Genomic DNA, 6,094 nt, shown 5'->3' with positions numbered 1-6,094 from the left:
CTAGGGGTGTAAATCTGGAAGCATGGAACAAAAATCCCAGAATGAGTTAGGACTAGTATCAAGAGATTGAGAAAACCTTTTCTACTGAAAGGGGGAAGAGAGAAATGAGACAAAATAAAGTTTCAGTGGCTGAGAGTTTTGAAATAGAGTCAAGAAGCTATGCTGGAGGTTTTTCTTATGCATTATATAGATAACCTCTTTAGTTTAAGGTGTATTAGAGAAGCTAGAGGGAAGTGTCTGAAACTGTAGAGCTGTGTTCCAATGGCCATGTTTCTTTAAGATGATTGTATAAAGATATAGCTTTTGCAAGTAACTGTGTGATTGTAAAAACCTTGTTTCTGATACTCTTTTCATCTATGGTATGGACAGGTGAGTAAAAATTAAATATAAATGAATAATAGGGAGAAAATGTTAAAATAAATTGGGTAGAGAGAAATACTAGTGATCAATGAGAGGGAGGGGTAAGGGTTATGGTACATATGAGTTTTTTCTTTCTTCTTTCTATTTCTTTTTCCAGAGTGATGTAAGTGTTCTGAGAAATGATCATGGTGATGAATATTCAACTAAGTGATGATATTGTGAGCCATTTATTGCACACTAAGTGTGGAATGTTCATACATTAAGAATGTTCATATTGTCTGTTGATTGATTTTATTGATAAAAGTTTAAAAATAGATGTAAAGTATTTAGAACCATGTCTTTGCCATAGTTAGCGCTTAATTTTATATATAATAAACATTTTAGTTATTACCATGATAAATATTACTACTACCATAAAATACCAGGTTCTCTCCTGGATAAGATGAGTGTCCTATGCCTCAAAGGGCCTACAAGTATGGCAGGAGAGAGGCAGGTGCATAAAAATTTAATAGCAATATCTATTGTGCAATGCCTGCTGGACCAAAGGTATTTTTTTTTTGGACCAAAGGTATTTTGAGTGATTAATCCTGGCATGTGCAAGAAGAATAAGATCCAGGAAAGTAGGACACGGATGGCCTGGGTGTCTTTGTTCCTGAACTTAGTGCAAGGGGTGTATGCAAAGGTCAAGAATGCCTCACCATATCACAAAAAAGGGTAAAGTCTTTTGTTATCAGGTTATCAGTCTTTCCTGAGATAGAAATGCATACATTTGATCCACTGTACCAAATGCTTGTAACAGAGGGGCAAGGCCAGTGCTTCAAAGGTCACTCAAAGGCTCTGTCAGGACTTTTAGAGTAGTTTCATGAGGAGTTTGGCAAATCCTTTCCCTAGAGAAATGTAACAAAACAGAGCAAAACTGTCAAAAACAACAATTTAAAGTTTCTGGAAATTAACCAAAGGGCATACAATAAATTTAGAAGCATTTATTTTAAAAAATCTACTAAATCTCAGAAAGAACAATGGGAGCCTGTAACATTTGGGCCAGAGGATGCTCTCATTCCCTTCAGCTCTGTATTACAGATCCATTCTGGGTAGTTGGGATAGTATATGAGCATCAGTTACTCCCTCTTTTCTTCAACTCTGGTTCCACAGTGTGGAGTTTCCACTTGAGATATGGCAGCACATGAAGGCTGCTTGCTCCCCTTTCTGCCCTCCTCCCTGCAGCTCCAGATCAGTAGTTTACAGGTTGACTCTAAGTAGAAAAGCAGGCCATGAAAAACAGAAGCTCCTATACACAGCCCCCCAATAGCTCATACTCTCCCTGGGTGTCTGGGGGAAGACATTGGAGACTTTAAAGACTGTTAGCTCTGAGACCATGCCTGAGAGCATGAGCTTATTTGGAACAGAGCATGAAGAAATATATGCCCAAGAGTGTTATTGAAAACAATGAAGATCAAACTGCCTAGCAATGGAGAAAGCCTTCAGCTCTATGATACTATTTCAGACTAACAAAATGGTAGACAAGCCAGAAGTTTAACATGGAAATCCAAGAAAAGAGGCAGTCACAGAAGGCCCTGCTAACATCATACTCATCCCTGGTGGTCTGGAAGGTTGTGTGCATGTGTAAGACTATGCTCCCTTGAAAGCATCCAGAGAGGGCACTTATGAGTTTCCAGTCCATGACTGAATGTGGGAAAGATTTGTAAATTCTGTGAATTTTGAAAGCAGTCCCCAAGTCACAAACATCCAAAAGCAAAGCTTGGAGGCTTACTGACTCAGGGAGCTAAAAACAACCTTAGAACAGTCATTGACTAACCAACAATCTATGCTAAAACAAGGATGATGTTTTGGTCAGGTTCATGTGTCAAATGGCCAGGTAATGGTGCCTGGCTGTCTTGTTGGGCAAGTGCTGGCCTGTCTGTTGCTATGAGGATATTTCATGGACTTAAATCATTATCATGTTGGCTGCATCCACAGCTGATTGCTTTTGCAATATGCTAAGGAGAGTGTTTTCTGCAATGAGTGATGCTTAACCTAATCATTGGAAGGTTTTTAAGGACTCAGAAGAGACGATCACTCTTCCTGCTTCAGCCAGCCTCTTGTGAGAGTTCATTGAGGACCTATATTGGAGCTGCCAACTTATGGCTTGCCCTATAGATCTTGGATTCTTACATCCCCATGGTTGCCCAGCCAGTCTCTTGTGAGAGTTCACTGAGGACCTTCATTGGAGCTGCCAGTTCATGGCCTGCCCTGCAGACCTTGGACTCTACATCCTTGTGGTTATGTGAGACATTTTATAAATTTTATATTTACAAATATACCCTGCTGATTCTGCTTATCTAGAGAACCATAGCTAATACAGCTGACCTCAAGGAGGCCAGACTTAAAAATAAAACCAAGAAAAAACCAAGTAGTCACACCTCAGGCTTCACACTGCAGGAGAAACAATTTCACACAATTACCCCAGGCAAATCAGTAAACAAGTAAGCAAAAACGAACAAAAATCATAAGCAACAAGCTTGGAAGGGGGATAGAGTGATCAGAACCCAGAGTTAATACAATATATGCTCTAAAATGTCTAGTTCTTACAAAATAAGATATTTAAAGAAACAGGAAAATTGTGACCCATTCCCAGAGAAAAACCAAGCAATAGTAGCTGTCATAAGGTGAGGGTAGGGAAGCAACATGTGAACTAGGCAGGAAAAGATTTCAAAGGAATTATTATAAATTTCTTCAAAGAACCAAATGAGGAGTAATTAGGAACAAAGATGGTGAAGTAGGGAGCTCCTGGACTCAGGCCATCCACCAGGACATCTAGAAAACAGCCAGGAACTGTCTGAAACAATTGTCTGGGTGCTCCAGAGACCAGAAGAACACTTTACACCATCCAGGGGAGAGCAGAATGAAGAGACTGATAAACTTCAGTGAAGAAGCTTGAGTAGGAACCTCCACACTACTGATCACAGCATTTGATTAGCAAATTTTGATAGCTGGGTCCCAGCCCCAACCAGCCAGTTTTAGTCCACCAGGACAAAAGTTTCTGGCAGTCTTGGTTTCAAACCAGCACCCAACAAGCACCTTCTTAAGGCTATAGGGAACAGTTTGCTGAGCATGGCTCTTTCCCAAGAAAAGGGGGAGAACATGGCCCAGCATTGCTTATGTTTTTTTGATTAGTTCATTCAGGACTCTGGGTCCTGGCTCTGAGCTATCGATTCAACCCACCCAAGATTAAAGTAGCCCACAGCCTCTGTGTCAACTCTACTCCTGACAGCAGAAGAGTCAGTTGAGATTTAAAGACACACCACCTTAAGACTACAGGGAACAGTTTGCTGAAAAGCACCATCTGCTGTGCAGGCCAAGAAAGTACAGATTCAGAGAGCCATCAAAGAAAAATTTGGCATTCTTCCCACTCTCTTCCCCAGGGAACTGACCCCCTTTGTGGCTCTCTGGCCATATTTTGACTGGTAAATGTTGACTTGGGAAAGTCCTCTCTGGGGAGACCCTCCACCCAGAATTTGATCTGTAGGCAAAAGCACCTAGAGACAATGAAAGGAATGTTAAAGAACTATACAGGCAAAAAAAAAAAAAAAAAAAAAAGCCAAATAATCATTCCTGCAGAGGGAACAGGGGAAAGGGAGTTTTCTCCTGGATGTGGAACAAATGCACAAAGAGTGAAATCCCAAAAATTGTACCATATAACCAGGTCAAAATTCAGATGAATAAGTGCTGAAAAAAATCTGATCAGTGAAACAGGGACATTTCTAAAGGTCTAGAATAAGTTGAACCAAATGCCAAAAAGAACCTTAGCACAAAGCCAATAAAAAAGAAAACCCTAAGCAAGAGAAAGAAACTGACTTCAGAATAAACTCATCAAGATAATCAAATACCTAGAGACTAGCAAAAATCGCAAGCCAAACTAAGAAACAAGAAGATATGGCCAAGTCAATGGAAAAAATTAAAACTTCAGAAGAGACACAGAACTTGGAAAAGCTAATCAAAGAGATTCAAGCAAATATCCCTAATCATTCACCAAGATGAAAAAATATATGGCTAAAGAGATAAAGGATGTTAAGAAGACAATTGGTGAGCATGAAGAAGAATTTGAAAATATAAAAAGAAAAATAACAGAAATTATGGGAATGAAAGACACAATAGAAGAGATTAAAAATTCATGAAAGGCATACAAGAGCATATCTGATCAGGCAGAAGAAGGAATCAGGGAGCTAGAGGGCAGGACAGTTAAAATCTTACAGACCGTAGAACAGATAGAGGAAAGAATGGGAAAATATGGGTAAGGTCTCAAGGATTTGAAAGACAGCATAAAGTATGGAAACATATGTGACATGGGTGTCTCAGAAGGAGAACAGAAAGGAAAAGGGGAAGAAAGCATATTTGAGGAAATAATGGCTGAAAAATTCTCAACTCTTATGAAGGACATAAATATACATGTTCAAGAAGTATAACATACTCCAAACAGAATAAGCCTTAATAAACCTACTCCAAGACACATACTAATCAGAATGTCAAATGCCGAAGTTAAAGAGAGAATCCTGAAAGCAGGAAGAGAAAAGCCATTCATCACATGTAAGGGAACTGCAATAAGGGTAAGGTCTAATTTCTCATCAGAAACCAGGAAGGCAAGAAGGCCGTGTTATGATATACTTAAGACACTGAAAGAGAAAATATGCCAGCCAAGAATTCTTTATCCAGAAGAACTGTCCTTCAAAACTGAGAGTTTAAAATATTCACAGATGAACTGAGTTTGTCAACTACAGACTTGCCCTACAATAAATACTAATTTCTGAAGACTGAAAAGAAAAGAAAACAAAGAGAGGTTTGGAGGAGAATGCAGAAATTAAGACTGTCAGTAAAGGTAATTAAAAGGGTAAAAAGTGAGACAAAATAAGATATGATATATAAAAACCAGAGGATAAAATGGTTGAAGTAATTACCCCCTATACAGCAATATCACTGAATCCTAATGGATTGAACTCCCCAATCAAATCACACAGATTGACAGAATGGATAAAAAAAATATGACCCATCCATAATCTGTCAACAGGAGACTCACCTTAAACCCAATAACAAATAGGTTGAAAGTGAAAGGTTTGTAAAAAGATATTCCATGTAAAACAGAAAAAAACTGGGGTAGCTATACTAATACAGGATAAAATAGACTTTAAAAACTGTTATAAGAGACAAAAAAGGACACTATAGATCAACAAAAAGGACAATCCACCAAGGAGAAATGTTAATCATAAATATTTATTCAATCAACCAGTGTGCTCCAAAATACATGAGGCAAACACTGGCAAAACTGAAGAAAGAAATAGTTATCTCTACAATAATAGCTGGAGACTTCAATACACCACTCTTATCAATGTATAAAACATCTAGACAGATCGATAAGGAAACACAAAATGAATAATATGATAAATTAACTAGACTTAACAGACATCTACAGAATATTGAACTCCAAAACAGCAGGATATACATTTTTCTCAAGTTCTCATTGAATCATTCTCCAGGATAAGCTGCATGTCAGGTCACAAAACAAATCTCAATACATTTAAAAAGAATGACAATATACAAAGGACTGTCTCCGATCATAATGGAATGAAGATATAAATCAATAACAAGTGGAGAACTGGAAAATTCCCAAATATATGGCCATTAAACAACATACTCTTAAACAATCAGTGATTCAAAGAAGAAATTGCAAGAGTAATCAATA

The sequence above is a fragment of the Tamandua tetradactyla genome, chromosome X (assembly GCF_023851605.1).
Source record: "Tamandua tetradactyla isolate mTamTet1 chromosome X, mTamTet1.pri, whole genome shotgun sequence".
Taxonomy (NCBI): Eukaryota; Metazoa; Chordata; class Mammalia; order Pilosa; family Myrmecophagidae; genus Tamandua; species Tamandua tetradactyla.
This window is presented reverse-complemented; position numbering follows the sequence as displayed.